The sequence below is a fragment of the Aquarana catesbeiana genome, linkage group LG01, assembly GCF_042186555.1.
Source record: "Aquarana catesbeiana isolate 2022-GZ linkage group LG01, ASM4218655v1, whole genome shotgun sequence".
NCBI lineage: Eukaryota > Metazoa > Chordata > Amphibia > Anura > Ranidae > Aquarana > Aquarana catesbeiana.
Window position 1 is genome coordinate 580,666,012 of NC_133324.1, and position 21,829 is coordinate 580,687,840.

Below are 21,829 nucleotides of genomic sequence, written 5' to 3' on the forward strand. Positions count from 1 at the left end.
TTTACACTACAGTGCGGCTGAAATCACATGCGATCTCGCAGAGCACAGTAGTCTGAACCAGAATTTAATCTTCCAATGGGGATGCTAGTTCTAGTGACCTCGGGGTACCAAGGGATTTCCTCACTTTTTTTTTTTTTTTTTGCTATGTGACGTGAAATCTACCCAATGGGCCACAGATAGCAAGAAAAAAACTGGTGGGTTATAACCTTCCCTTACGCTATTGAAATGAAACACACGTTTTTGCCTATAGTTCTACTTTAATGTAAATAAAATGAGAAGGAATTCTCATGGGGGTTAAGGTGATTGCAAATTAAACGTTTAAAAACTTAAACTAGAGATTTTCACTCAAGCTGCTCTGCATAATATTGCACAGAGCGGCTGCATCCCTCATCTGGGGTCCCCTATTGGCACTGTGTTTGCGCCTCCTCTTTTGGTTTGTGCCCTCTTAGCAAGGCACTTGCTATGAGGGCACACTCCCAAGCCAGGCTGTGTGCATCCACAGAAACGCAGAGAATGCATTAAGGCAGTTTAGACCCACTTTAAGAGCATGTGTACACATGGGATCTCGTGCATCAAGATCTCCTCAATAGTATCTCTGAAAGTTCAGAATTTGTCAGTTAATACTCCAGCATCTATCAAAATTGAAACCTCAATTTGAAGTGAACTAACCCTTTAAGGTGGTTGTGTGAGGGCTAGTTCTTTGTGTTCTATAGCAGTGTTTCTCAAACTTTTTCCCCTTAAATTTTCAGTCTTGAAGCACCCCAGTTAAGGCTTGGGTCACATTACTGTGTGTTGGGAAATGCGTGCAAAATTGCATGTGTTTCAACATGCACTGTTCTTTAGCAGATGCACAGGGTGCCAATTCTTAATGATACCCCTATGCACTAGCGAATTCACTGCATTTTTTGGTGTGGCGCAACTTAACCGCTTGCCGACCGCCGTATGTACCTATATGTCGGCAGAATGGCACGGCTGGGCAAATGGGCGTACCTGTAAGTCCCTTTAAATTTGCCATCGCATGCGCTCCCGCCACGAGCTCTGTGAGTAGGATTGCGGGTCCTGTGGACTCTATGTACGTGGGGATACCCGCGATCGTCTCACGATGAGGAAGAACGGGGAGATGCTCATGTAAATGAGCATCTCCCCGTTCTGCCTAGCGACACTGTCACTGATCACAGCTCCCTGTGATCAGGAGCTATATTCAGTGATGTGTCACACGCAGCCCCTCCCCCAAACAGTTAGAACACCTCTCTAGCCCCCTAGTGGTTAACCCCTTCACTGCCAGTGTCATTTTTACAGTAATCGGTGCAATTTTATAGCACTGAATGGTCCCAAAAATGTGTCAAAATTGTCCAATGTGTCCGCCATAATGTCGCAGTCATGATAAAAATTGCCACCATTACTAGTAAAAAAAAAAAAAAATTATTAATAAAAATGCCATAACACTACCCCCTAGTTTGTAGACGCTATAACTTTTGCGCAAACCAATCAATAAACGCTTATTGTGATGATTTTTTTTTTTTTTTTTTCCACCAAAAATATGTAGAAGAATACGTATTGGCCTAAACTGAGGAAAATATTTTTTTTTTTATACATTGTTTGGGGATATTATAGCAAAAAGTGAAAAATGTGTTTTTTTTTTTCAAAATTGTCGCTCTATTTTTGTTTATAGCGCAAAAAATAAAAACCGCAGAGGTGATCAAATACCACCAAAAGAAAGCTCTATTTGTGGGGGAAAAAAAGGATGTCAATTTTGTTTGGGAGCCACGTTGCACGACCGCGCAATTGTCAAAGTGATGCAGAATCGCAAAAAGTGCTCTGGTCTTTGGCCAGCAAAATAGTCTGGGCTTAAGTGGTTAAAAAACAAGGGTCTGGAGTCTAGAGCTGGTTCACACCAGAATGCAATGCAGGAAAAGTGGACTCTGTCTGCGTTTCCTCGCACTGCAGGTGATTGCACTGCCTTTGTGATCTGCATGCAGGTGCCAATGCATGTTAACGGGTGCAACTGCAGTGTATTTTGAAGGTGTCAACTTGCATAGTATCGTACTATCATGCAGTTTGGTGTGACACATTTTTTAAAAGTAGTGCATGTACTAATTTCTTCTTGTTCCAGTGCAATTTTTGGCCCATTCAAATGAATAGGCTACAAAATTACACTGCACGTTCCCCTCTAACTTCTGCACTTCAATCCTATTCTGGTCACATTTGGACCACAATCACCCTGCTAATCTCTGCACCCAAGAACCCTTCTGCACCACATCCCCCCTATGCTCACTGTACCCCAAACCCCCTGACTGATGGATAACATATGTTGTACAGTTATATTAATCCCTTCTTACCATTCTACTCCCAATAAATCAAAACACACCAATTTGGAGTAAAAAAGGCCGTAGCAGCCTACTTTATTAAAATAATATATATTTTTAACTTTCTTATAAAAAACTCTTTTATCAAAAACAATCTACAATAAAACATCTGTTCTTCCCTGAAAACATTTTTAAACTAAAGAGCGTTGGTCTGCGCTATCACTTAAAATCATTCTGCTGTTCATCACCCACTCAGCACTGCGGTACTTATCAAAACTATCTCAACTATGCCTCAAGCCGACAAGCTGGCTCAGAGACTAACAATTCCCGCAGTGCCCCATTATCACTTCCCGGTTAACCTCCGTTAACCGGGAACCAAAATACCTCCGTATCTATAACACCGTTAGATCCACCCACTTACTTTTTCCATCTTCCTTCCTTTTTTACAGACCAACGCCCGCCACTGCCACGACGATTCATCCTTCACCACCTGTTGAGAAATAACATCAACTTCCTTCATGCTTACCATGATTCCAATACCAAAAAAGGGGCGGGTGGGCGGGAACTTTCCTCCAGCCTTCTGTTAACCCCTCCCAGGTCAACCCTCTTAAATAGTACCCCACCCTTCCTGTCCCTCCCCCTCGGCTCCATTTTAAACCTACCTTCCCCCCCACTGTTCCCACCGTCATGTATGCCCTCCATTTTAGGCATTCCATGCTGCATTTTGGGCCTTTCTTGACTGATGGATAACATATGTTGTACAGTTATATTAATCCCTTCTTACCATTCTACTCCCAATAAATCAAAACACACCAATTTGGAGTAAAAAAGGCCGTAGCAGCCTACTTTATTAAAATAATATATATTTTTAACTTTCTTATAAAAAACTCTTTTATCAAAAACAATCTACAATAAAACATCTGTTCTTCCCTGAAAACCTTTTTAAACTAAAGAGCGTTGGTCTGCGCTATTACTTAAAATCATTCTGCTGTTCATCACCCACTCAGCACTGCGGTACTTATCAAAACTATCTCAACTATGCCTCAAGCCGACAAGCTGGCTCAGAGACTAACAATTCCCGCAGTGCCCCATTATCACTTCCCGGTTAACCTCCGTTAACCGGGAACCAAAATACCTCCGGATCTATAACACCGTTAGATCCACCCACTTACTTTTTCCATCTTCCTTCCTTTTTTACAGACCAACGCCCGCCACTGCATCCAACGAGTAATACCTTACTCTTGGATGCCCCTCCACACCCTTATGGCTCGCTGTATTCCATCCTGCAAACCTAACATCCACAAATCTATCCCCACATCATTAAGATGTACCCCATCAACTCTCAGATATCTCCACGTTTCAAATTCTAGTTCGGGATGTCTGATTGCTAAACACCCATTGCGTACCATAAATTTGCTTATTTCCCTATTTATCTTTTTTCTGGCCCGATTTACACCTTCCACTGACCTGGCCATTCTCCATGATGTCCTAGCCACCATATCCGACCATATAAATATAGTTTTGGGGAATAATTCCATCAATCGCCACACATCTCCTTTTATATCGCGCGAGATGTCCACCATGGATCTGATACTTAAATCGTTACCTCCTACGTGTAAAATTAACACATCCGGTGCTCCCTCCCGCAGGGCATGTTTTTTAACTTCGGGAAGCAATCTACTCCACAACATCCCAGGTACCCCCAACCACTTAATATAAACCTCCCGTTTGTCAAAACCTAACTGCCTACCATCCCTACGAGCATCCCCTCTTCTTGCCCCCCAACACACATAAGAATGGCCCATAATCCAGACCATTCCTGGCGCCTTACCTGTAATTAGAAGAAGACAAGAAAACTATACTAAAAACACTATCCTGCAAGAACAACTTCCATTACTAATACTTAATTATCCTCCTATACCCATAGCTTCCTTCCCATTATACCACCAAATGAGGCCTAATGTAAGACCGGAACCTTTGCGATTCCCACCTTCCAATGCGTTTCACCGCCTCCACGTCCAAACCCAATTTAGCTGCTTCAGTAGCCGCCCCAATCCTAAAAGAGTGTGATGAAAATTCTTTTCCTTGTAATCCCACCTCTTCCAGGCATCTTCTAAAAATTGTGATGAACTGAAACTTAGATAAAAAACTACCGTCCAGGTGAATTAATAAAGGACCTTGTACACATGGACGTACTTGTAAGTACTGCCCAACCGTGCTCACCGGGCACAGGTAAGATCCCTGAATCGGGTAAACCCTCACTACCCTGCCTTTTCCTATTTGATCAGTTTTGGATCGTTTGACCACCACCGTCAAACCTCCCCGCTCAACCTGAACCTCCTGCCAACCCAAACCACCCTGAACCTTTTTAGCCGGACTAACCAGCTCGCTAATCCTGAATGCCCCAAAAAAAGCCATTACAAATGCCGCCTTAAACAACCCTACCTCATACTCTGAAGAGCATACCTCCCTCAACTTTGTCACAATTCTCCCCAGAATATCAAACGTCACAGGTCTTCTCGCATCCTTTACGATTCTATTTTTTCTATACCCTTTAAGCGCTTGACGCACCCAAAACTCTTTCGTGACATCCAGCTGACCCTGTAACTTAAACAGGAACGCTAACCCCGCTAACTGCATATTTAACACCGCCACTGATGACCCTTCCTCCATTTTTCGTGCCACGTAATATAGCAGTAACAAACCCAAATTTTTTCCTGACGGCTCCTCCCCTATGGCCTGAAGAAATCCCGTCCACTCTTTCCACACTTTTGAGTACGCCGCCCAAGTGGACCCACTTACCGACTGTTTGATCCATCCTGCGATGACACCAACGGAATCTCCCACAGCCAATCGGGACAAGGTACCCCTTGTTGCTCCGCTTCCGGCGCCAACTCTCGGAACCTGTCCCACTGGAAGCGAGATAATGCATCAGCGACCACATTCTCCACCCCCGGCAAATGTACGGCATGAATGTACACATTCAATTGCAAACATCTTAACACTAAGTGTTGCAACAATTTGATTACTGGCGGAGACGATGCTGTCACCCTATTGATAACCTGCACCACCCCCAAATTGTCCCCGTGAAAACGCACCTTCAGATCCCTGAAGGATGTGCCCCATAGCTCCACTGCCAGTACTACTGGAAACAATTCCAATAGTACCAAATTTTTGGTAAAACCCTCCTCTATCCATGATTGAGGCCAAGGACCTGCACTCCACCGTCCCTGAAAAAATGCCCCAAAACAGTGGACCCTGCCGCATCGGTGAATAATTCCATATCAAAATTACTTACCGGACCCGCCATCCACATCGCCCTTCCGTTGAAAGATTCCAAAAACGTATGCCATACCCTTAAATCTTCTCTGTGCGACTTTACCAATCGCACAAAATGTCTCGGTGATTTCACCCCACCTGTGCTAGCCGCCAGCCTGCGGCTGAACACTCTCCCCATAGGCAGTATGCGGCAGGCAAAATTTAGCTTACCAAGAACCGATTGCAGTGCCCTCAGCTGCACTTTCTTTAAGCCAAGTAACCCCGCAATCTCTTTCTTTAAGTCTTCCAATTTGTCTTCCGGCAACCTACATTCCATGGCCTCAGAATCAAGAACAATGCCTAGGAACGTGATGACCGTGCAAGGTCCCTCCGTCTTTTCATTGGCCAATGGAATGCCGAATCTGTCAGCGATATGTTGCAGTGTCGCCAATAAAACCGAACAGATTCTAGATGATGCCGGCCCTATGCATAAAAAATCATCTAGGTAGTGAATGATTGAATTCACACCCGATACGTCCCGCACCACCCATTCCAAGAAAGAGCTGAATTGTTCAAATATCGCACACGATATTGAACAACCCATTGGCAAGCATTTGTCCACATAAAATTCCCCTTTCCAATGACACCCCAGCAATCTAAAACTATCCGGGTGTACCGGCAATAACTTAAAAGCCGATTCGACATCGGCTTTTGCCATCAACGCTCCTTTGCCATAACGTCGCACCCAACCCACAGCGGCATCAAATGACGTATAAGTCACCGAGCATGCCTCCTGATCAATGGCATCATTCACCGATCCACCCTTTGGGAAAGACAGGTGGTGAATGAGCCGGAATTTGTTGTTTTCCTTCTTGGGCACCACACCAAGCGGTGACACCACTAAGTCAGCTATTGGTGCCCAACGAAAAGGACCTCCCATTCTCCCCATTGCAACCTCCTTTGACAGCTTTTCAGAAACCACCTCCGGATGTTGCAATGCGGACCGTAAATTATTTGGCACTTGGGGAACTACAGTCATCCTGCATGGTATCCTAAAACCCCCCGTGAAACCCTCGTCCAACAACCTCGCAGCTTGTCTATCCGGATACTTACCGAGAAACGGTCGCATCCTTTCCACTTTCACCGGAGTCCTCCCTTTTGTTCCCAACGTCCCCAATTCTGCCTTTTCCATGTTTAAAGCATCTAGATGCTGGATGCGTTCCCCCGCAGCCTGAGCACTCGTGCTTATACTTACATGTCGCACCAAATTTACAGGCTCCGGAATTGTATTGCCAACAAACCCCCTTTTTGTTTCCAGCCGAGTGTCCCAGGGCAGATGGTCCACCGGCTCCTCCCTGAAAAAACTGGTTCGGAGCCCGCGTAGTCGTCATCAAGCGCATCCACAAGCTAATGTCCTTGTGGTCCCAACGCAGCTCTGGCCGTATCGCTCTCCGCTGCCTGAACTGCTCGTCGTATCTCAGCCAGCCCGTACCGCCATATACTCTGTAGGCCTCCCCTATGGCATCTTGATAGCAAAATAATGCTGAACAGTGCTCCGGATGCTTCTCCCCAATTACGCTCGCCATGATTGCAAACGCTTGCAACCAGTTTGCAAACGTCCTCGGTATCAGCCGATACCTCCTCTTCTCCTCATCGTCCTTCTTGGAACTGTCTGGCTTGACCCTATCCAAGTTAAATTTTTCCAAAGGTAATAGTGAAAATATTTCCACATACTCACCTTTCCATAATTTTTCCCGTACATCCTGTTTTAAGTGCGCTCCCAAAGGCCCTTCGTAACACACATACACTTCGCAGCGCGCTGCATCCGCCAGCCTGGTTATATCCTGCCTTTCTGTCGTCTCTGTAGCTTTTTCCTTCCCCTGCGCAACTTCACTCCCTGCGGACTCTAGGGCGGTAACCGCAACCGTTGCTGCGGGCGTCCCCACTCCTGCCGCATTACTGCTACCCCCTACTGGCGGGACCCACGCCGCTGCCGGGCCTCCTGCCATGCGCTCTCCAACCTCAAACTTTTTCACCAAATCTTTAATACCCTCCAAAAATCCCAATAAGCCTGATCCCCCTGCTGGTGAGGCCACCCCCCTTATGTTGCTCTCAGGCCTGTTTGTGTCTTGTCCTACCCTGCTTCTCCCATCTAACCCCAGATGTGGTGACTTACCGGGCTGCACAGGTGTTGCCCCATCAGCCGACCGTCTGCTCTCCTCCTCGTCAGTTCTCCTGGAAGGGGGGGCCGCCTCCTCTTCCGATTCCGACACTTCTTCCCGATCTCCCGGATCTCTCTCTGCTTCTTCCACTTCTGAAAGCCCGCCTGGCCTGGTAACCGTGGCTGCCGCCGTCATCTCCACACTTTCTCCCCTGTTGTAGTCATCTGCTCTGGATGCCTTGTGGACAGCATTAGCAGGGCCGGTGCAGGATACCGCAGCCCTGTATGCCTCCGCTCTTCCATCCCTCCTTCCTCCTCTGCTTCTGTCTTTATTACTCCTGCTGTCCCCTGCCGGATTAGACAGCCCAGGGACAGCAGCATCTCTCAGTGCAATATCTGAGCCTTCCGCCGTTATCCGGGGGGCGGGGCTCGCGCTCCCCGCTCGTCTCCTACTGCCAGTCCCGCCGTGCTGTCTCTCCCCGCCATGTGACGCCGGGGATGTGACAGCTCCTCCGCTCCTTCTGCCTGACTTCTTCTTCGCCGGAGGGCATCCCTGTTCTCCATCGCCGCTCCTGCTCACTCTTCTGCACACCGCCCGCTCTGGAGAGAAACGCTCGGGCGGACGGGACCTCCTAGCTCTGACGCCGCTCCCCTCTCCTAATGACAGCTGTGGTCCGGTTCTCTCCATGGCTGCCCCGATCGCAGCCTGCAGCCATGCCGTGCCCCTCACCTCAGCCTCCGCTCTCAATTGGGACATTATCCTCTCTACCTCTGCCATGCTCGCTTGAAACTTTCCTCCAGCCTTCTGTTAACCCCTCCCAGGTCAACCCTCTTAAATAGTACCCCACCCTTCCTGTCCCTCCCCCTCGGCTCCATTTTAAACCTACCTTCCCCCCACTGTTCCCACCGTCATGTATGCCCTCCATTTTAGGCATTCCATGCTGCATTTTGGGCCTTTCTTTTTCTGCTCACCCCAAATCCCCTTCTCTGCTCACCTCTGTGTCCCAAAACCCCCTGTTGGCACACCTATGTACCCCACTCTCTCTGCTAACCTCTGCAAGCCAACACCCATCCTCTGCGCCCTGCTTTCCTCTCACCACAGCTTCAGGGCAGGACTGTTCTATTACAATCCACGCAGATGTGGGTGGTGCACTGTCCTGTGGGAGGAAACGGTGAGCTCAGGATTCTCCTCCCCCTGCCACTGCTTTTCCATTCACTGTGCTGACTGAGCTGCTGATGTTTGGTAGATCTGACAGCCTTTTTCAACCACAATGCTGCAGCACACTGGTTGAGAAAGGCTGCTCTATAGTTTGGGGGATATTGGTAAATCTGGTGAAATATTAAGGTGCTACCCATAGCAGCTGTCCAGAAGGAATGGGTAGTTGTTGCAAGGGAAACTCAATTACTTGGTTTACTTTTTGGAAATGTCTGTTGGGTGTAATTGGTAACAATATGTGAAGCAATTGAAACAGGGGCTGACTGGCAATTTTTGGCCCAGGGGGCAAGTACAACCATAGGCCCATGGTGCAGGGATATGCCCCCCGCTCCCCTCCTCACCTGCCTCCTCCCAACCCCCACCTCCTCAGAAAGCACCTCACGTGTTTCCTACAGGCCATGCTGTGGCACGATGTGTCTGACAGATCAGTGTACTGGGACCCTGCTGGTATCATGTGATTGCTGTGACCAATCACAGCGGATCACATGATAAATGTACACAATGGATAGTATCCATTCATGCCATTCATTGTGTTAATCTCTGTGATTGGTACAGACAGGGCCAATCACAGCTAATCACAATAGACAAACACTGAATTAATAGAACTGATTCAGAAAAAATTGTTGCTTAGAACAGTGAAATTTACTGGTATAAGCAATATTAATGTGTAAAAAAAGAAAAAAAATCCTCATCACCTTAGGGTAGGATGGGAATACTGTAAAAAAACAAAGAAAAAAATGTAATAAAACAAAATAATTTTTATTTTTTTATCTACTTTAGCCTGGGAGTATTTACTCCCTTAATGACCATGCCATTTTTTGGGATACGGCACTGCGTTATTTTAACTGCCAATTGCGCAGTTGTGCAACCAGTAGTGTATTTTAGGTTTTGTGCTGCCCTAGGCCTGACTAAACTCGTGCACCCCCTAATTTAAATATGACCCACCCCTTCCTGTCAAGGCCACATCCCTTGCTGTTTAAGACCCGCCCTGAAATTTTTGAGTAGGGACACTAGTTCTAAGGGCCAGGGGAGGGCAATGGATTCCCTTCATTTGCATAGATTTCCTCTCACTTCCTGTTTGGCTATGGGGCAGGAAATGAAGGGAAATCTCTGCAATGGGACAGGGATGGTAAAAAATAAGTCAGGGGTCATAACCCTCCCTTACTCTATCCAAAATGAAAAAAAGTGTTGCCTATAGTTCTACTTTAAGCACAAATTTCTAATAATTTTATGGAGAGAACAAAGAAGCTATAACCATGCCAATGGTGCAGCAGAAAACATAGCACAGTGAGGAAGGTTTGTGGTCCATGATGATAGGACAGTCAAAATTAGAAGCGGCGGCGCCCCCCCCCCCCCACAGTTGCAGAATGCCAGCCACCCGCATACCGTAAGGAGTGTGGCTGCTTTATGGGGGCGCTAGACTAATTTGCCTCTCAGCCCAGTCTGCCCCATAAGACTGGTGCTACACTAACAGTGTAGCGCAAGCCAGTGGGGACTCGTTCCATGCTGCCCCCCTGCAAAGTGCTGCCCTAGGCCTGGGCCTTGTCGGCCTAGGCCAGGATACAGCGTTGTGTGCAACGCTGTACCCAAATAAAATTCATGTTTCTTTTTCCCCCCACAAATAGAGCTTTCTTTTGGTGGTATTTAATCACCTCTGCAGTTTTTAATTTTTGTGCTATAAACAAATAGACATTTTTTTACTTTCTGCTATAATATATATCTAAAAAAGAAGTTTAAAAAAAAAATGACTTCATAAATTTAGGCCAATATGTATTCTGCATATTTTTGGTAAAAAAAAAATCAAAAATAAGCGTGTATAGATTGGTTTGCGCAAAAGTTATAGCGCCTATAAATTATGAGATATATTTATGGACTTTATTTTTTTTGTTACTGGTAATGGTGATCAATGATTTTTTTAGCAGGACTGTAAAATTGCGGCTGGCAACTGTGACCCTAAGTGACACTTTTTGGGGACCAGTGAAACCAATACAGTGATCAGTGCTAAAAAAATGCACTGATTACTGTATAAATGACACTGGTAGGGAAGGTTAACACTAGGGGTGATCAAGGGGTTAACTGTGTTCCCTCAGTGTGTTTTCTAACTGGGGGGGGTGAACTAACTGGGACAACACCGCAATAGCTGTTCCTGATTACTAGGAACAGACAATCTCAATGTTCTCCCCTGTCAGAACGTGGATCTGCCTTGTGGAGTGAACGCGGGTGGCCGGCGGACATCAATTCTGCGGGACCCGCGCGTATCTCATGCACAAAACGGGTACAGGTACGTTGTTTCGTGCAAAAGAGCCGCCCTGCCATTGTATATATACGGTGGGCAGTCTCTAAGTGGTTAAAGGTTTTTTTTTTTTTTTTTTTTTTTCATACTGTCACTAGTCAATATTCCTGATCACAGCCACACCAATTATAAATGATGATGCTGTGCTGTACTTCACTGTACTTCTTTTTTTTTTTTTTTGTTCATGTTCCAAAAAATTTTGACAAAAAAAATACAACCTTTAAAAAAAACTTGCCTGCCTCTTACTAAATACCATGGACTGTCTACTTTCCATAAAGGGGCCATTTGGGGGGTATTTGTACTGTCTTGGCATTTTCAGGCCTCAAGCAATGAGATAGTGTCGTTACATCAGAATTAATCAATATATATATATATATATATATATATATATATATATATAATGTATATGTTTGTGGATTGATCCTACAAACTAAATAATATACACTGATGTGGGTTATTTTCACCAAGGTTATTTATTAAACTATTATTACAAAAATGTAGAAAATGCGTGCAGTGTTGCATGACCGCACAATTGTCATTCAAAGTGTGACAGCACTGAAAGCTGAAAATTGGCCTAATAAAGTGGTTAAAGCAGAACTCCGGGAAAAACTTTTTTCTATGTCCTTGTTGCTGATCTCTTACCTTCACCAACTATGTCACCCATCTTCTTCCGAGCTCTGTATTTCTTCTGTAATAGCCTGCTCATCGTGCTGATAAACCATCACAGCCCTGTGATTTCCTGTTTGTAAGACCGCCGGCTGCTATTCCTCCTATACTCCCAGCCACTAGTCTTGTCACTTCCCAGTTGTAGTTCTGTAAAGCGAGTAGGGATTTCTATTTCTACCCTGCTTGCTGTAGTGGGCGGAGGGAGTCTCTCAGCCCCTGGTCTGTACCACCCATGTGGGTGGTCTCCTCCCTCATCCTTCTCCCTGCCAGCACCCCCCCCCCCCATCTCTTGCTGCATACTTACCAACTGTCCCGAATTTCTCAGGACATTTCCGGGATTTAGACTATTTCCCAAATTTATTGCTTCCCGGGAAATGTCCCGAGAAATCCAGTTTTTTCACGATTTTTTGCCGCCGCCACTAGAGGTCCGCGGCCGGCGGAGACATTGCCAACATTTTTAAGATGACCAGAAACACGGCTGGGCGGCTAGACAGAGCTCCTGTGTCGCCACCCACCCTCCGCCCCGCCCCGCCTATCCCCCCAACCCCTCTTCGTTCCCACCACCCCCCACCCCACTCCGCCCCGTTCTATTGTAACCATGGGGCCGGCGGAGACCTACCAGGAAAAAACCTGATGTAAGGGGGGGCTCCGCTGGGGAAACCTGATGTAAGGGGGGGCTCCGCTGGGGACACCTGATGTAAGGGGGGGCTCCGCTGGGGACACCTGATGTAAGGGGAGGCTCCGCTGGGGAAACCTGATGTAAAGGGGGCTCCGCTGGGGACGTCTGATGTAAGGGGGGCTCCGCTGGGGACACCTGATGTAAGGGGGGCTCGGCTGGGGAAACCTGATGTAAGGGGGTTCCGCTGGGGACATTTGATGTAAGGGGGGCCCCGCTGGGGAAACCTGATGTAAATGGGGCTCCGCTGGGGACGTCTGTAAGGGGGGGCTCCGCTGGGGAAACCTGATGTAAAGGGGGCTCCGCTGGGGACGTCTGATGTAAGGGGGGCTCCGCTGGGGCACCTGATGCAAGGACGGAGTCTGCTGGGGGCACCTGATGCAAGGACGGACTTTGCTGGGACACCTGATGCAAGGACGGACTCTGCTGGGGGCACCTGATGCAAGGACGAACTCTGCTGGGACACCTGATGTAAGGACGGACTTTGCTGGGACACCTGATGCAAGGACGGACAGCTGGTGGCAGGTGACACGCGCAGGGATCCCACTGATTCGGCATTATGGTGAGTTGAATGATTTCATTTTATATTACAATGTAATAATAGAAATAATGCACTTCAATCATCCTGACACCATAACAACCATGGTGCCGGGATGATTGAAGTGCTAACACCAGGTGTTTGGAGTATCTTTATCTGCTGATTGTTAAACTTTCTGGAATACACATTTCTATTGTGTAGGATCTGGGGCTGCTGTCCCTCCATCCCTCGTTCATCTCAGAAGCTAACCACACCCCATTTGAGCCACGCCCATTTAAGACATGCCCACTATTTTGCATAAACCATGCCCATTAATTGCCGCAGTTTTACTTTTCCCCTGTGCCACACCTACAAACGCATGCCCGCCCCCTAATTATAATAAGACTCCGCCTACAGCCAAAAAAGCGTCCCTAAAATTTTTTTTACAATGTTGGCAACTATGTTGATGCAGAGTGGGGTTCGATGACAGAAATCATCCGCATGACAGAGCAGAGATCTTGGTCTGTGACAGGTGTTGTATGTGGAAACACAGATCGCTGTAACTTCCCGCCTCCTGTACTGGCATTGAAACAGTGCCGGTACTCTGCACCGATCGGCACTAATAAGCTGCAATGGTAGGCACTGATATGCTGTACTGATGAGACTGTGCTGATGGGCACTTATGAGCTGCACTGGTGGGAACTGATGAGACTGCACAGATGGGCACTGATGAGGCTGCACTAATGGGCACTGATGAGACTGCACTGATGAGACTACACTGATGGGCACGGATAAGCTGCACTGGTGGGCACTGATAAGCTGCACTGGTGGGAAATAAGGAGACCACACTGATATGCTGCACTGATTGAGGCAGCACTGATGGGCAAGGATAAGAGTGGACACCGTTCACTGCCAAATATCTGTGGGGGGGGGGGGGGGGGGTTTCCACCATCCCTGCAAAGTTTGCAGTCATATTTGTATGTGTTATTGTCAGTTTAATGTATATTATATGTGACATTACATATCACAGAGACCGGAATTGTGGTAATATTGAAGTTTATTGAGATTTCCATACAGTAGAGGGTTCCACCATTATTGTGTTATTGATTAGTAAGTTAGCGCTGCACTTTTTTGTTTTTTTTTCTCATGCCGACATTTACTTGTGCCACATGCTACACCATACAAGTACTGATTGCTGTTTGAAAGATCTCAAAGCTACAGCAGCAGGAGGAATATTTCTAATACTGAATTACAGCAGAGTACAGTGTGTATAATATATAATTATGGGTATGTGTCTACAGTTCAGTAATGATTACAGAAAGTTAGGGTAATATGTTTATCTCCTGTTGTTGCTAGAGTGGAGAGCACAAACATGCTTTGTATTTATAAGGCTGTAACCCACCTATCCTGCTGTGTGTTACTGAGTAGTATGGCTGGCTGCAGAATGAGGGGTGTGATTTATGTTGAAGTGAGCTTGTTCACATTTACATGTATAGGCCTTGTGTACCCTCCCACATTCACTGCAATTTGCAAAGCTCACTGGGCGGGTTGGGCGGGACAGCGCCTGCTGCACTGACTCCAAGTTCCTTAACTGACTGGCCGAGGGAGACCGGTGGCTGCAGGGAGGATCTGGGGCAGCTCGGCCAAAGATGGCCGGGGAAGGAGAACCTCTGGTGGGGCACGGAGCCATCCTTTGCTCAGACACCGCATACACCATCAATGCCAGGGGGGTTGCGCTCGGTCTCGTCCTTATACCACACTCAGTAGGACACCAGCTCCTCTTCACCTGGAAGACTTTAGGCATAGCTGTGCACTATTGCATTAAAACACATACAAACACAAACATACCATTAACCACTTCCCACCCACCCTATAGAAAATTGATGGCCTGCTACAACTTTCATTGATCCGGGTCGACGTCATATGATGTCCACCCAGAATGTGTTGCAGCGCAATAAGTGATCAGTCTACCAGCTCGCAGCCGGTACCATATGACCGCTGCAACCAATCACAGCAAATCACATGACAATTGTAAACAATGCCAATGCCATCCATTGTGTACAATTGTGTTGCTAGCTGATTGGTCACAGTGATCACATAGTATAGACAGGGCCAATAACAACCCATCTGTACCATGTGATTAGCTGTGACCAATCACAGCTAATCAAAACAAAACACACTGTATTCATCAGTTTCATTCAGTAATATTAGTTTATACCAGTGAAATTCAGGTTAATGGTCAGAGGAAATATGGTGGCCCTCCTGCAGACTGGGTTGGAGAAGCTCCTCCACTTGGGCCAGAAATATTTATCAACAATCTATTTTTCCCTCATTCGTCTTCCAGTTCAGCCCTTGAGAGATGTAGCTCCTCCTCCTACACAGGAAACACATTGCCATTCAATTCTTTTTAAGATGGTCCCTCTGGTCCCTGGTCAGTCTTAGTGTTTCCTCCATCTGTAGGAGACATGTTGCCTAAGGACTGGAGATGCTCCATCTTCCAAGGGCTCACCTGGGATAGGTGTCCAGCGTGTGCAGCAGCAAGTGGAGGAATTGGAGCCTCTGAGCCGCGGGGGTCTGGGCATTACTGGAGCCAGTTTCCTTGGTGGAGGAGGTTGGATGTGCGGCCGCGGACAACCCTCCTTAGCAGCGGGCAGGAGGTGTCCCGGATTCTGGCTCCAGTAAGGCCCACTGTACCCACAGCCAAAGGCTGTTTGACCCAGAAGATGCGGCATGTAATTTCTGGGGCAGGACGACATCATCTGCGTGTGCTGGGGGAGCTAGTCCGGGCCCCTTAAAGGTGCAGGGAGCTGGAATGGGTGGCTGGTGCCATTTTTCGTGGATGCAGCTCCAGGATGCAGGAGGATGAGCTCTCATATGCCTAGGTTCCCAGGGACGCAGGCACCAGCAGGACACAGGTAGGCACCAGGGGGTGACCTTTTGTTGTTCATGTGGGGAACAGCAGGCTAGTTGGTGGAGGTCTTTAGCAGGCTGGGGCACTACAGGTGGTGGTCAGGTGACTCTGGGTGTGTTAAGGATACCTTTTCTCACTGCCATGGGCCTCTGTGTATTATGTTTTGGCAAGGCCAACCCAAAGAGCCAAAGCATACTCCCAGAAAGTGGTGTGCAAAATGTGCTACCAAGATGCCCTTGGAATACACAGAACCGCACTCTCAAGTGGGCATAGACAGACTGGTTAAAAAACAGCCAGATGCAATCTGCACAAAAATTTTTGGATCCGTGAGGTATGACATGGCTTCTACCTTTTTAAGGATCTCAAAATATGTATTTCAGAGGTAAAACCTCCAACAGCTCCCTCTGGAAGTTTTCTCTCCCATAACCTCACCAAGATCAGTCGCCTCAGGGTCGCAGGAGACAGGTAGGGAACGAGCCGGTAGTGGCGCGGTTAGCGAAATAGCTACAGACAGCTCCGATTCAGAGCAGGAAGAGGGGGGAGAAGAAAAAAGGGACCCCAAGTAAAAATTGTCCCTAGAAGATGTAGAGGACTTACTTGGAGTTATATACAAAACATTGAAACTAGAGGAAGAAAAAGAACTTCCATCAAAACATGATTTAATGTACCAGGGTCTTAGGAAGAAAAAGTCCAAGATATTCCCGGTCCATCAGGTGATGTCGTGAGGAATGATTGGGCAGACCCGGAAAAGAAGCCCTTCTTTGCAGCTAGCCACAAGAAGCGGTTCCCTTTCGATGATGATCCACAGGCGGTATGGAATAAGAATCCCAAATTGGATGCTCCATTATCTAAAGTCTCCAAGAAGTCCTTGTTGGCCTTTGAAGACCTTGGTCATCTGAAGGATTGTATGGACAAGAGAGGTGACATTATCTTGAAAAGAGCCTGGGAAACAAGTGTCGCCAGCCTGAAGCCTGTGCTCACCACCACTTGTGTGGTAAGAAACCTCGACTTCTGGCTCTCCCAACTTCAAGACCATAACAAGAATGGTAAAGGGAAGAAATTCTGAAAACCCTACTCGTTCTCTCCAAGGCAGTCTGTTACATAGCGGATGCTAGTAAAAAATGAGTAAACGTCCAATATGGAAAACATCAAAATCACAGTTCCAAGTATAAATACTGCAGAGGGACCATCAATATATGTATGAAGGGAAAAAAGTCTTTAGAAAAACGTTCCAACCAAAGCTGTATATAATCTTGAAATAAAAAACAGACACACCACCACCAATTGTAAGAAGGCTTACCGGATGCAGTGGACCCAATGGGGCATACGCCGGACTGGGTCGGATGCACTTAGGTGATGGGTGGCTGGAAGTGGCACGGGAAGGCGATGTTGGTGGATGGACCCACGCGTTACTCTGTCGCTTTAGGCGATGCAGGAATCCAGAGAGATGTGTGGACCAGAACGCACGTTGTAGTTACGCTCAAATTAAATGTTGAAGGAGGCGGAGAGGGTTGCTGGGATGGAGGATCTGTGTGTCTCTGTCTCCCTGTACTGGGGCTCAGCTGTGTGTACAGACGACGTAATAGTAGAACACCCCAAGCCTTGTGATCAGCGTGCTAGAAACTACAAGTAGGAAGTAGCTAGTGAGTCAGGCTGCCCTTAAAGTTGCAGGGTGAGTTTTGTTCCTGTAGTTGTCAGTGTTCCACTCCTCCTTTGATCAAAAGGAGGAGTGGAACACTGACAACTACAGGAACAAAACTCACCCTGCAACTTTAAGGGCAGCCTGAGTCACTAGCTACTTCCTACTTGTAGTTTCTAGCACGCTGATCACAAGGCTTGGGGTGTTCTACTATTACGTCGTCTGTACACACAGCTGAGCCCCAGTCCAGGGAGACAGAGACACACAGATCCTCCATCCCAGCAACCCTCTCCGCCTCCTTCAACATTTAATTTGAGCATAACTACAACGTGCATTCTGGTCCACACATCTCTCTGGATTCCTGCATCGCCTAAAGCGACAGAGTAACGCGTGGGTCCATCCACCAACATCGCCTTCCCGTGCCACTTCCAGCCACCCATCACCTAAGTGCATCCGACCCAGTCCGGCGTATGCCCCATTGGGTCCACTCCATCCGGTAAGCCTTCTTACAATTGGTGGTGGTGTGTCTGTTTTTTATTTCAAGATTATATACAGCTTTGGTTGGAACGTTTTTCTAAAGACTTTTTTCCCTTCATACATATATTGATGGTCCCTCTGCAGTATTTATACTTGGAACTGTGATTTTGATGTTTTCCATATTGGACGTTTACTCATTTTTTACTAGCGCTACACTTATTGTGTGTTTTTTCTCTGTTTTACTTTGTTGGTTGTGTTAGCTGCTTTTTGTTGTTACGGCAGCGCAGAATTGTTTTGTATATATACATAGCGGATGCGTCCGCAGAATGCGTCAAACTGGCAGCGAGATCAGCACTGGACGGGTGAAGAATATTATTAATATCTAATATTCTTGTATCTCAGAGGCGCTTCTAGATGAATAGCATTGATAGTCAAACTGACTTAAAACAAAGTGTGAATTTATTGTCACACAATTGGCATCATAAATACAATGTAAAGAATATAATAGTTCAGTTCAGTGTGGGTAAAAATATATGAAATAGAATAAAAAGTTATAAAGCTGTAATAAGCTTATGAAAGCATGTGTGCTTCATGGCTGCTGTCTGTCTCCTGCTGTCTTGTGTGTCGTCCAAGAAGAAACAGGAAATGACGTTCTTAGTCTTCTGGCAGAATTGACAGCTGTCCCAACTTGTCTCAAAGTGTCTTGTGAACATGTCAATGTCATCTATCCTAGTGACTATGTGTCTGTGTGTGTCTGTCTGTGTCTGTGTGACCTTCAATATGGAAGCATTGGCTTTATATGTTACATGTGAACGTGTGAACGTCATAACCTCACACCAACTTAGAACCATGTATGGCACATATTCATATCTGCTAACTTTAGCAATATGCTATACAAGAGAAGATTCTAACTCAGAGTCATATATAGCATAGGATTGACAAGCCCACATGTAACACTCCATACTTGAAGTAATGTACTGATCATGTAATGTCATATAACCAAACATCTATATAATATGAACACATATTATCAACTTTACATTAAGTAACTATATACTAGTACTTATTAATATGACTGGAACTTCAAACTAACTTAACTTAACAGGATATAATTCACAATGTATATTCCTTTTAGCTACGTGGACACGTGTCTATTTTTGTCTTCTCATGACATTCTATACCAAGATACCTTAAATGTCATACTCAAATTGGCTACACCAGAAAAATCCAGCAATGCTCAGCTGTAGATGAAGAATCATGTCAAATCAATTGATCAAGGTCATTCACACATACTCTATTTATTATGATTAATCATAAAACCAAATATGTTTTGCAAGCTTGCCATGTATATAATATAACACCTATAAGTGCCGAATTATGAATTTGGAATAATATTCTAACAACGGGTCACAAGAGGAAGCCGAAGAGTAACGTCCTCTTTGGCTCTTCTAGCCAAACCCCAAAACAATGACTACAGAACGCCAGTAGGGGGAAGGCTGGCTACCTTCCTACCTTAATGGCAGAAGAAGACAGCCAACAAATTTATCCTAGACATCATCGCAAGGGGTTACTCCCTGGAATTCAACTGTCTTCCTCCAGAGAGATTTCTATTAATGAAATTTCCCAGGGATCCCGAAAAAGCAAGGGCTCTCCCACTGTTACTGGGGGAGATGGTAGACCAGAAGGTCCTTAATCCAGTCCCAAAAGAAGAAAAACGAAAGGGTTTCTACTCGCACGTTTTTTGTGATCAAAAAACCTACTGGGAAGTTTAAACTAATATTAAACCTAAACCCCTGAATCAAGCGATACAGTTCAAGAAATTCCGCATGAAATCGGTATTCTCAGTCAAGAACATTCTTCAACTGGGAACCTTCATGGCAACCATGGATCTCGGGGATGCCTATATCCACATCCCCATATGAGAGAGTTGACAGTGGAGATAGAGGGAAAAGAGTATCATTTCCAAAGCAGGGCTCTTCCTTTTGGGCTATCCCCGTCACCGAGGATATTTACCAAAGTCCTAGCAGAAGCCCTGGCCTCTCTGAGGTTGAATAAAACCTGGCAGAAGCCCAACTATGGCTGAAGTCTTTAGGATGGATTTTAAACATTGAAAAATCCAACCTGTGTCCTACTCAGAACATACGGTTTCTGGGATATCTGCTCATCTCCACAGAGCAGAAAACGTTCCTACCAGAAGAGAAGATTTAAGGCCTTACCAGGAGAGTGTTGTCATAAACCGGTGCAACCAGAAATGTGTGGACTGCAATAGGGAAGACCAAAACGCATGTAAAGTAATAATAGTAAGATTTATTAAAAGGATAAGTCATAAAAAAGCAAACGAGCAAACAACCACGGTGACACACAATAATAACTCTCTAAACCAAATGTGAATACAGGAGTAAGATATAATCATAAACGTAATCAAGCCAGGGTCATACATGAGAGATCAATCAGATACAACAGGGAGCAGGACCGGACAGGGAGAGGACAACAGGAGGAAGGGATAAGTCTGCAAGACGGGTTCAGGGATGGATGCAGGGTTCAGGAACACAGGACACAAGGTAGAGGATTCAGGAATACAGGTCAGGGCTCAAGGAAAATACCAAGGCAAATGTGTGAGCATCTGCCGGGTATAGATATACACCTCCTGCAATCAGTCTCAGGCGATTCCAGATTGCAGGAGATGATGTCAGCTCCAGACTGGACGGAGACACCCGCTGGTGGACACCAGTACTTCGGCCCAAAGATCTGACAGCGCCACCGGCAGGTGAAAAATTTCCTGACAAGTGTGTTCTATACAGAACAACCTCCCAATATCTATCAGAGAGCTGATGTCGGTTCTGGGTCTAATGACCTCAACGATACCTGTGGTTCAATGGGCCAAGTATCATCTAAGGCCTCTATACAAACCTTTCTCCTAAAAGAACAAGAGGATCTAGACAGAACTTCCAACCTCTGTAAAGAGGTCGCTCTGGTGGTGGAGGGACCACACAAATCTGAACCAGGGTCTGGCATGGTCTTTCCCAACCTCACGGAAGTTGACCACAGATGCGAGCAGTTGGGGATGGGGAGCCCACCTAGCAGGTCAGCCTGCTCAGGGGAAGTAGTCCCTGGAAGAAGGCGTCTTCGAACTGGAGGGAGCTTATGGCAATAGCCAAAGCCATAGAACACTTCCAAGACTAGCTAAAAAGTCATCACACCTTAATCCTGTCTGACAACGCCACGGCAGTAGTCTATGTGAACAAACGGGGGCACGAAGAGCCCCTCCTTAACCACTTCCCGCCTGGCCTATAGCAAAATGACGGCCAGGCGGTGGTTCAGTTATCCTGACTGGACATCATATGATGTCCAGCAGGATAAGCCGCGATCGCCGGCCACGAGGGGTGCACAGCGCAGCGATCGGTGGTGTGTCATTCTGACACACCGCATCACCGATCTCGGTAAAGAGTGACGGAGGCTCTTTACCATGTGATCAGCCATGTCCAATCACAGCTGATCAGTGTAAACAGGAAAAGCCATGTATCGTCTTTTCCTCACTCGCATCTTACGCGAGTAGAGCTGACAGGGGGGGCTGCGCTGATTAATTATCAGTGCAGCACCCCTGCGGATGCCCACCCAGGACCACCAGGGATGCTGCCGGACCACCCGGGATGCTGATCATGGATGGCCACCAGGTATGCCACCCTGGACCACCAGGTATGCCAGTCAG